The sequence below is a fragment of the Lepisosteus platostomus genome, chromosome 4 (genome assembly GCF_059453375.1).
Source record: "Lepisosteus platostomus isolate fLepPlt1 chromosome 4, fLepPlt1.hap1, whole genome shotgun sequence".
NCBI lineage: Eukaryota > Metazoa > Chordata > Actinopteri > Semionotiformes > Lepisosteidae > Lepisosteus > Lepisosteus platostomus.
This window is the reverse complement of record NC_142614.1, coordinates 73,593,722-73,603,875: the sequence shown is the minus strand read 5'-3', so window position 1 is coordinate 73,603,875 and position 10,154 is coordinate 73,593,722. Positions and strand designations below refer to the sequence as shown.

At 36.4% G+C, this 10,154-nt stretch overlaps 1 long non-coding RNA gene across 3 annotated transcripts in view; it reads left to right on the top strand.

The window, feature by feature from the left end:
• Window positions 1–6,171: 6,171 nt before the first annotated feature.
• LOC148673804 (uncharacterized) overlaps window positions 6,172–10,154 on the top strand; it is a 74,932-nt gene continuing 70,949 nt past the window's right edge. The window contains exon 1 of one of the 3 annotated variants that reach the window (XR_015936121.1): window positions 6,172–6,287. This is a non-coding gene — a long non-coding RNA (uncharacterized LOC148673804). Of the gene's footprint in view, window positions 6,288–9,513; window positions 9,529–10,154 lie in introns of those variants that run through there. The other 2 variants (XR_015936119.1, XR_015936120.1) reach the window with 2 other exon arrangements.

Below are 10,154 nucleotides of genomic sequence, written 5' to 3'. Positions count from 1 at the left end.
GCTTTCGATGTCTAATGTATACGTATAATGTAAAAACATTTTGATGGATAAAATACACACGCCCAAACATAATCTCTTCGGCTGCCATATAATAAATTTTACAACTAAACATATAATATTTGAAAATGTATTTACCGTTATGAGAAAAAAATAAGTCGAATTGACTAAGGCGACCATGTGGCGGACCGGGCAAGAAATGTTCTCAACATCTATTTCTCCTGAAGGCTGTTTTTGACCACTTTGCATCTGTTAATTCCAATTGAGCTCACGGCTTACAGGACACCTCCGTTTCGAGTACACGACAACCAAGAGAGAGTTTGAATTCGTCTGAATTAGATCAAGGGCGAAATTAAATATAATTAAAACACATATTTGTGTTATTAAATATAATGGCCTAAAAACGTTGCGTTTCATAATGCGGACTGCGTTATTTGTCTCCACAACCTCGGATCTTGAGAACATTAGGTGATGGGTCCCTTGCTTGCGTTCAGTACCTTGGACAGCACACAGTGCAAAGGCACTTTTCCGTTATTTGACGGGAATTTATGTTTATATATCTACGTTTATACCCAAATCACTATGTTTGTCATGAGATAGCATTGCTTGTTTAGGTGTAAATGTTGAATAGTTTAGAGGAAAGACACATGTGTGCCTCCATTTAGCATACTGCAATACAAATTAATATTCACATTTGAGCACGATTTTCTAGCGAAGACCGTATTTGGCAGGTTATTTTCAATTTGAGAATTTTCGTTATACAAAGTAAATTATATTTAATCTGTTTGAAAAAAAATGCTTTAAAAATGTGGTTGTATTCTTTTGGCGTGTCGTGTATGTACACCGTTGCCAAGCGTTTGATTAAAATAGATGTAAGCATTAAATTATGGATTTGTTCAGAGTAATCACATTTAATTTATTCATTTATGAAATGTATCTGTTTTGATGTGGGTCACAAATTCGATGTTTTTGTGGATGGTTCATTATATTTTGTTTTGCAGCAGATCAGTCTCATTTCATCTCATATTCTGGAAGTGTGTTTTATTCCATTTTCATGAAATGAATTCGTAAACAACAAATATAAGCAACAGATGGAACTTTCTTATTGTACATTTTCTATCTGGTTCAGACGAAAATTAGAAATTGTCGTGTCATGATGCATTTCCTGATATAAACGAGTCGAAAGTAGTTCTAAAAGCACTAAGGCCCATTTAAGTAATGTACAGGTTACGTACTTGTTCTATTCTTTTCGAACCCACTCCCCTACGTATTTAAAGCTATGTCTTACACCAGACTAACAAAATGCAAATGCGTATGTATGAAATTCCATTTCATATCCGCTTTGCGGTTTTTTTTTTTCAGGGGAAATATCATATTGTTCTCTACTGTGTCATACTGCATGCAATTAAATGTTGACACATTTTTCTGTCAGTTTAAGTATAATTGACACTGTCCAAGCTTTTAGCCAAATCTAGCGCGTTCAGCTACACGGGCTTTTTATAGCTGGCGGTGAATGCGTTATTAAAATAAAACGTTGTTGTTGTTGTTGTTGTTGTTGTTGTTGTTGTTGTTGTTGTTGTTGTTGTTGTTGTTGTAAAATACTTTGAAATGTAGGTAACAAATGCGTTGCGAATTCTTTGTCTTTGCTGCGTACTTGCACCTGCACAAAATAGACAATATCACCACATACTGAGAGAAGTTATGAAATAGATGTTCCACTAGAGGTCACACTTGCATTTTTATCTGCGCAATAATAAGTATTCTAACAGTGACACTTGTTTTCGAAAGGAAATACATTGAATTAGACCGTTACAAAATAATTGTTTCTGTTTTGCTTAACTTCTGCAAACTGACGTGAAACTCAAACCGTTTTCTTTATGATCTAGAAAGAAAGGAGAGCTCACAATTATTAAAAACAGTGGCAGAAAGATTAATCGGGCAGAGGTGTAATTTACAATTCATTTTCTGGGAAACGTTTTTTTATTACCACTTGTCAATTGAAATTAAGCAAATGAAATGTAAATATCCTAATACCGAAGACACAGTTTCAGAATAATTTGTGGTTTTGCCACAAAATGGTGAGAAGAGCAGATTAATGTTTTACCGGCTGTGTGGAATTACTAATCTTATCCAATGAATGTTACAGTCAAAGAGAGGAAACTGTACATACCGTGATAGCTTTGCACATTCTATAGATGCACTAAAAACAAGAAATAAAGAAGACAATCACAACAAATCAAGACGACGGTGCCAATCAGTGGTTCTGATGTTGTGCAGTAACTATCTGAAGATGGTGGCGTTAGGGTATTAGTACAAACTGTGAGCAAGGAGAAGGGATCCTTTAGACTAGCTGCCTGAAAGAAGCACCCCATCAAGAGTCAAAAAGTAACTCCTTAGAGTGCAATGGTGAAGAGAGTCAAAATTAGATTTTGGGGATGTCTGCAACATTCAGATGACAGTATACTGGACCTAATAAAAGGTACATTCCTAATAGAATGTAATATACATAAACGTGCAGTGAAATTTGAAGAAGGAGGTGAGGAATGTTATTATAACAGCGTTTTCTCATAGTTTAGGAAGCCAAAAACACACTTAAAACCTGTATCAGGCAGGCTGGCACCAAAAAGCAGGCTTTGTGAAGTCCTAACCCTTAGCCATCAACATCTGGTGTCCACCGGAACTTCCAGAAATTAATTAGGTGAAAAGGGAATGTTTATGAATAAAACAGAACAAATAAAATTCTGGATCAGCATTAGTAAACAACCGTGAGACATTCTCCTGGGGTTCTGACAGAAGATTGGATTACAGACTAAAAACACAGAAAGGGTACACAACACAGTATAGTGTGAAAAAATGCAACAAAATAATGCCTGTTTGTAGACGCCCTTATATTCTTCCTGTTTAACTTTGCAAACAATGTGGCTTGTTGGTTAAAGACCAGACCCACTAAATCCTCTTCAGTGTTAAATTTAAGGCATCTGGTGATTGTGACGACTACAACTATTAACACCACTCCTACTGCACCGTGTTGTAACTGGTATGGGTCATATCTCAAAATCGAAGCCTGACTGAGCCAGGTCAGTCCTGAGGTGGGAGACCTCTAAGGACAAACAGGTCCTTCTGTAAGTGGTGTCGCTGGACCAGTAAGCGGCAGTGTTCATACGAGCAGCGGTGCTGCAGCGATTTGGACTTTGGCCTCCTTGAATTCAAATGGTAAAGCGGTTTCATACTTTAGCTTCGTTTCATACTTTAGTTTTCTGAATGAAGCCGGTCTCGTCCTCCATGTGTAGCGCTATAATATCGGGATCTGTTCGCATGTAAAGCGCTATAAAAAGCTACGATTATCCTTAGTACTGGAAGTAGAAGCTTAAAAGGTTCCATTTAAGAAATACCATGGTATTGTAACGTCATTATGATTGCATTGCGTTGATAAGTATTCCTTTTAAATAAATTAAGTCTATCGATGACCACAAGCGAGCTTAGTTTTAATCGAAGATCTATCCGACGATTATCTTCACAACCAGACGTTAATTACAGTTTATAGTCTTACAGACATAACGCAACGCTGTTTTGCCAATCCACCCCTCCGCCTTCATAAAAATACTAATTATCTTTCAGCAGTCACCTGTCTGAAATTGTATGAGAGGTTCATCGTACAGAAAACACTCCACATAATATTTTTGTCCGCGCTGACCCTTTCGAAAAAAGTTGCAATATTTATCGTGAAATACTTTAAATAAATTTTAAATATTTAGCATATCGTAATTCTCCCGGAATAGCATGTTTACAACATTCACTTGGAGAAAAAATCAAAATCAAAAACTCAATTTTTGGTCTTTTTTAGACCATCATCAGGGTATGGTTCAAAGCTGGTTGGTGTTTTCTTATATCGATGTATGAGGCATACATAAACACGTCTGACGGATTCCATAATAGATCAAGATACGATTATTAAAAGGACAAAATACATTTTTTTTCATCGAACGGTTTTTCGCCTAAACATTTGGAATTGTAACGTCTGTGTCATAGACAATAAAACCGACCCACGTTTACAAAAAAAAAAGCGTCCAATATGTAAGATTTCAGTGTTTGAACTCTTTGCCTTTATTGATAAAGCAGACATTCTATTGATCACATGCTTCGTTGAATTTGGCTAGATATCGTTGAAATTGTAATGCGCTTGTGAGATGCAGTTAGCTTCTGCATCACAAAAGTGCATAGCTGCTTTTTATCTTTTACAAGTCTATTTTAAAGACCTTTAAAAAAACGTAGTTAATAAATCTTATTTTAAGACATTGGGCACGCGATTTCAATGTTTCGGCATACAAAACTACAGTTCTTGCAGTTTTTCTTAAATTTATCCTGCTTGTAAAGCAGACTCACACACACACACCTGTTTTGTTTAAATGAGTCACGTCGGTGCTGGTTACGAGATGGAAATCGATCAATTACACTCAGAATAAGACATTGGAGCGATTTATAATATGTCAAAAGCGTTAATTGTAGTAATTCTAGCGGTACGGGAAATCATTTAACATAGTATTACGTCGGTTAAAAATGAAAAAACCGAAAGAAATAGGATATATCCATTTGACCTCTCAAAATAAAATACTAAATGAGACGGGATTTATTGCATGACGTTATTTCTTTTAAAGATCGTATTGAGTCAATATTGAGTTGTACATGAAAAACATTAATTAGGGATTAAAACGTACATCTAGACTCGCGTTTTATACGTTCGCAAAACATTTTTTTCGTACCAAAATCCAGAGTTCATTTAAAAATTTAAAGAAATGCAACGAATTGCAATAACAAGAAATACATTACGAAATATCTTTGAAATATTTAACATTTTTAGTCATCGATTATTCAGTAAATAGAAGTAGGTTTCGTGGTGGCTGTCTTTTTACAGGTAAGATGGGTCACACCATCGCCTCTTTTTCCCAATACAAATGGGCTTTCGAGCAGTTTATTTTTATAACTGGGGTAACAAGGTGGGGCAGAGTTGACATGTTCTCCCCATGTTTGCACGGGTTTCCTCCCACAGTCCAAAAACATAATGATAGTTTAATTGGCTTCTGTGGAAACTGGCCCCGGTGTGTGTGTGTGTGTGGCCTGCGATGGACTGGTGTCCTGTCCAGGGTGTGTCGCGCCAGGCGCTCAACGCTCGCCGGATGCGCTCCAGCTCCCCCGCGACCCTGGATTGGATGATACGGTTAGAAAGTAAATGAACGAGTTATTATCGGTGTTGTTATTATTTAAGTCGTACGAAATATTCAATAAAAACTCTACTTCCCCCTGTACGTACTGTGTGTTTGTTTTTCTGGGACATGAAATGTTATTCAAACGCATTTGCTGTCTCTGCACCCAGGATTGACTGGCGTTTTCTCTTTTCAAACGCCGGAACTCTGCGTTTCCTGCATGGGCTCATCTGCCTACTCAAAACACATCTGCCCTCATAGCCTATGGTTTTGAAAGTGTCACTTGGTACATAAAAATCACGATCAATCAAAATTGGTGTAGGTCAGATGGTTCTGGGACTTCTTGTTTCCAAGGAGTAATTTAATATTACTCCTTCAATATTACTCTTTTCCAATAAAAAAATGAAAGGAAAATAAAAAAAATGGAAACACACCTTTGGTTCCATACATGCTCCCAGAAAGGTATGCAACTGGAAGTTAGAATAAAGACTACTGCCTTTTCGGCGGGCTCTCATTATCTATGTTGAAGCCTTGGATGAAACAGAACAGATTAAAACAGTACAGAACAGGAACGCCCGATACCCGCTCGCTCTGTAGAGTTGAACGAACCCCCGTTTATTTCACTCAACGATGAAGTGGTGGAACAAAATCACATTACGTCGCCGAGCAAAACAAAGCACCTACTGGGCAGAAATGAATAGCCAAACAGCTCGCCGGTCCTACTTAGTTAAAGAGGAGAGTTAATTGTCAAAAAAAAAAAACGGCTGCTACTTTTTCCCACAATTTACGAAGGCCGTATTGTGAACAAGCCTTATACTAGGAGACGGTTTCCAAACAGATACTCCTTTGTACTTTCACATCCGTTGGCAAGGTGCGGACTCCATACACAAATTAAACAGCCCCAAAGCTTTTGGCTTGGTCTGCTGAAAAGTGTTCTTGGCTGGCGTTCTGTACTATGACATTGGTCCCTTAATCCGCCAATATATGATGCTTGGTATAGACGAGCAGGTCGGATTTTTTCCAACTCTTAAGAATGATGTTAGGTTAAAACGAAGCCCAAGGAGCCCTGGTTGATTTGGCATAACACTGGTAAGTACAGGGGCTGAAACTTTAATTTGGCAATTTAGATAAGGTCTAGGCTACTGCTTTACAAAGAGTAATTTAGATTTGTCCAAATTTAGACATGTATATTCGTCCAATGACTGGTCATGTTTTAATTTGGAATGATTTTGAGTTGTATATCATATACTTAAAAGTATATATATATACATATCTCCTTACGGTAAATATTCTGTATTCCAACACAAATACAATACAACATTGCAGCATCTCTAACGATGGGGTAAACAATATCCCGAGGTGTGTTTTTGTGCGTGTCAGGGCGCGCACACACCTTGTATATTCAATTTCCATTTAAGTAGTGCTATCAGTTTCGGATTTTATTTTTTAGGGTAAACCGGATTTTTCACTGCACTGCGACACAAACATGGCTTCGATTCTATCGAATATATCGAATAGGAGTTTGAAAACAAACCACCATAACAAGAGTGTCTGTTCTATACTAACTGCAAATATCCGAACAGGTGAAGTCATAGTGTTGATCCATTATTATGGAAATAATGAGCAGTAGCATATTCCTTTTGGCCTTGTAGCTTAGCTAATGAGCGTATTTTAACGGAAAGGTGAGTGACGTTATGTTACACTTAAATTAATGTCCAATCTGGCTTCTCAGTCTAATAAAAAACAATGCTCATGACTGACTTATCTATCGCCCGAGAGACAGATGATGCTTGATACCGAGTGAAAAGATCCTGTGACGTACAGTTGACTTGCTAACACTAAGGAATCCAGTAATGAGAGAAAAAGACTTAACTCTATATTTAAGACACACAGATGGATAGATGTACTGACTGGCGTAGGATTTAGCTATGGTCGTTTCTGAATTAAACGAATAGGTCAAAACTGTATGTGCAGAAGATAACGTAAAAGTCTGTCCGATAATGCTTGATATCAAGATACATTGGCAATGCAAAAATGATAATACACATTATACAGAATTACCCGATATAGTGCCATTCAGAGACATTGCTTTATAATTAAGTGGTAAATAACATTTTTAATAAAAAAAAACATGCCGCTACAAATGTTGATAACACGGTAAATTCTATTTATATTGCTACTAGTAGGTGTGATTGATAGTTAAGAGACTGGGCATATAACGCGCTTATTTATACCGACAGTTTAAACTGAAATCAAATTTTCTGCAGCTCAATATATATATATATTTAAGTATGTCAGATACTTTACAAATTCTTTATCCTTCCCGTATATTCAAAAGATTTACTCATAGCTAAAAATAAAAAAGAATGGCTCCTAATATTTTTAATAGGTTTGGAAAAGTAGAATGAATTAACGTTCACCTAACAGGTTAAAATAAGTTGTGTTTTCTTAGACTTTGTTCATTGAATTGTTACAAACATATTTTATTGCAACCAATTTCAGTCATCTTCAACTCCATTCTTTTGCCTCTCGTGAACAGAAAACGTGTGCATTTTTGAAGAAAATGTTGAATGAGAAAATGTCGCATCATTTTCTGACAGATGGTTTCTGTAGTAATGCTGCTTAGCCAGCAGGTGTCGCCATAACTCAGTCAGTCATTAATGGCCTGTTTCCTTTGCAATCACACGGCGGAAAGGCATAAACATTCTGTATGACTCACAGTACAATTTATAAATTAATTTAAATAAAAAGTACATTTTAAGAAGAAAATAGGTTAAATCCCATTGTATTTTAACGCAAAGCCAAAAATGTGAATGTATTAGCTAAACCTACGCTAGTTTGTCTCTTCGAGAACACAGATTTCATATACTCTATTTTAATTTATTGGGTAACACTTAATTTTCTACTATTTTATGTTCGAATATAGCGTTTTTTACGACAGTTCTTTCTTGCCAATTTTCACACTAATTGACACTTCACATCCATAATGTGTAACTGAATAGAAACATTGTACGCGAACAGAAACATTGTATATTACAGTATACTGTACAGTTAAAATTAAGAACCGTTAAATTATCTATGTATTATAACGTTTTTAATTCAGGGAAAACTCGACAATATCTTTTACGACTTTTAACGTGAACAAGAATACATACACAAATACATAAATTAGTAATTACAATGTCTGCTCAAGAAAATTTGTATTATTGTGAAGTTCATATAGGAAGGAAAACGGTCTTACCCTGTAGATGACCATTGTACACTACGAAGATATAATATTGCACATTATCTTTTTGTTTTTTATCTAACAAGTCAAATTTTATACTAAGGGAGGCCGGTTCTTTAACATTTCAGAAGTACATTTAATCTATCGGGTTTATTAAGAGCACATTAACAACTTCAAGTCTTTATCTGGAGGTAGTCTACTGTGCTTTTCTGTAGCTCGATATATAAAGCCGTTATATTAAGCATTAAGTATTAAACAATGTAAATTCGTGAATGCCATTATTTCAGATACGTCATATATGTGCATTTCCCATTAATATATAACTATATATATACTGATTGGGTATTTGAAATAAAATGCACACGATAATCTTGTGCAGTTTAAACCGTAAAGAATTTCGTGAACTGGTTATTTGTCAACAGCCTAGTTAAGCTATGCTAAAGGCTTAAACTTTTTCGTATGTTTTCACGAGATGATATTGTAATTAAAGTGGATTATACTGAGCTTTTCGAATTTAATTTATGTAGGTAAAAATTACGATGGTTTGTAGAAGAATCTGTTGTTGGAGCTGGACCCAAGCTTAGGAAAACGGGAGATACAGTAAAGCCACAAGGTGCACTGAAAATACGTCATAGTGTCAGAGCATTGTTACCAAAATCATGAGAAATAGATATTGCCCAAGAGCTCATTAAGGGCGATAATCTTAAGGTGAAAGTCCAAAACAAAAAGAAAGAGAAAAGGACTCGTGTCGCATGAGGGGAAACCCTTCACGGAAATAAATCAAACACATTTTACATTTGACCACAAATATATTAATTTAACCTCCAACTATTTTCCTACAGCAGGGTAATGTCATCTTTTGAATCCAAATTTTAATTCTCCAGTCTCAGATGGGAGAATGAAAGCGCAGAGCAAGCGGTCTAAAGAATTAAAAGATGGGTCTTTTCAGCCAACCGTGAAACACGGGGGGGAGGCACCGCGAGGAGCTGGCGTCTTCAGGTGTTGGTTAATGTCCTGACAGACGGCATCTCCTCTGATACTCTGTGGAAGACGCGAACCCGGGAAAGACAGCTTTCCACTTACAGGCAACAAACTTTCAGTACGGTCAGTTGCCTTTACCACAAATTCTAAATGCCTTTATAGGCTGGCTGGGAGGGCACGAAAGTGCCCTACGCGAAACTTTTTTTTTTCTCCCACAGTCACATTGAGCACGTTTAGATTCTTACACCGTGATGAGCTGTTAATACAATTTTAAAAAAGATTACTTTTTGGAGAAGGAAAAGGCGTGAAGCACTCAGCCTGACGAGCTTTATTCGGAATCGGGGTTGGTGCAGGATTAAAAAATGCGAGCCTTATAGTAACACCTCAAATAATTCCCCTTTTTATACATACTGTGTGCTTTAGTCCCACGACTAAGTGTACTAGCACCATTTAGACGAACTGCTCTACATTATAGAGGGGGGGATAATGTCATTTAATTGACAAAATTCCACGTCTTGACAGGCCTGTGTTCGTAACGCTATTAACATTTCTTCAATGTTACAGTTCCTTAAGTTTTTATGTTTTGCTAAACACTTTTAGTTTTTTTTTCGCATGTTACAGAAAATAGTTTCTGAATAATTACTGTGAACACTGCATACTTACACAGGCACGCATGCATGTCTTGCTTTCTAATGCTCGGTTTCTAATAATAAGGCTAATATAATATATAATGGAATTATAATATATAC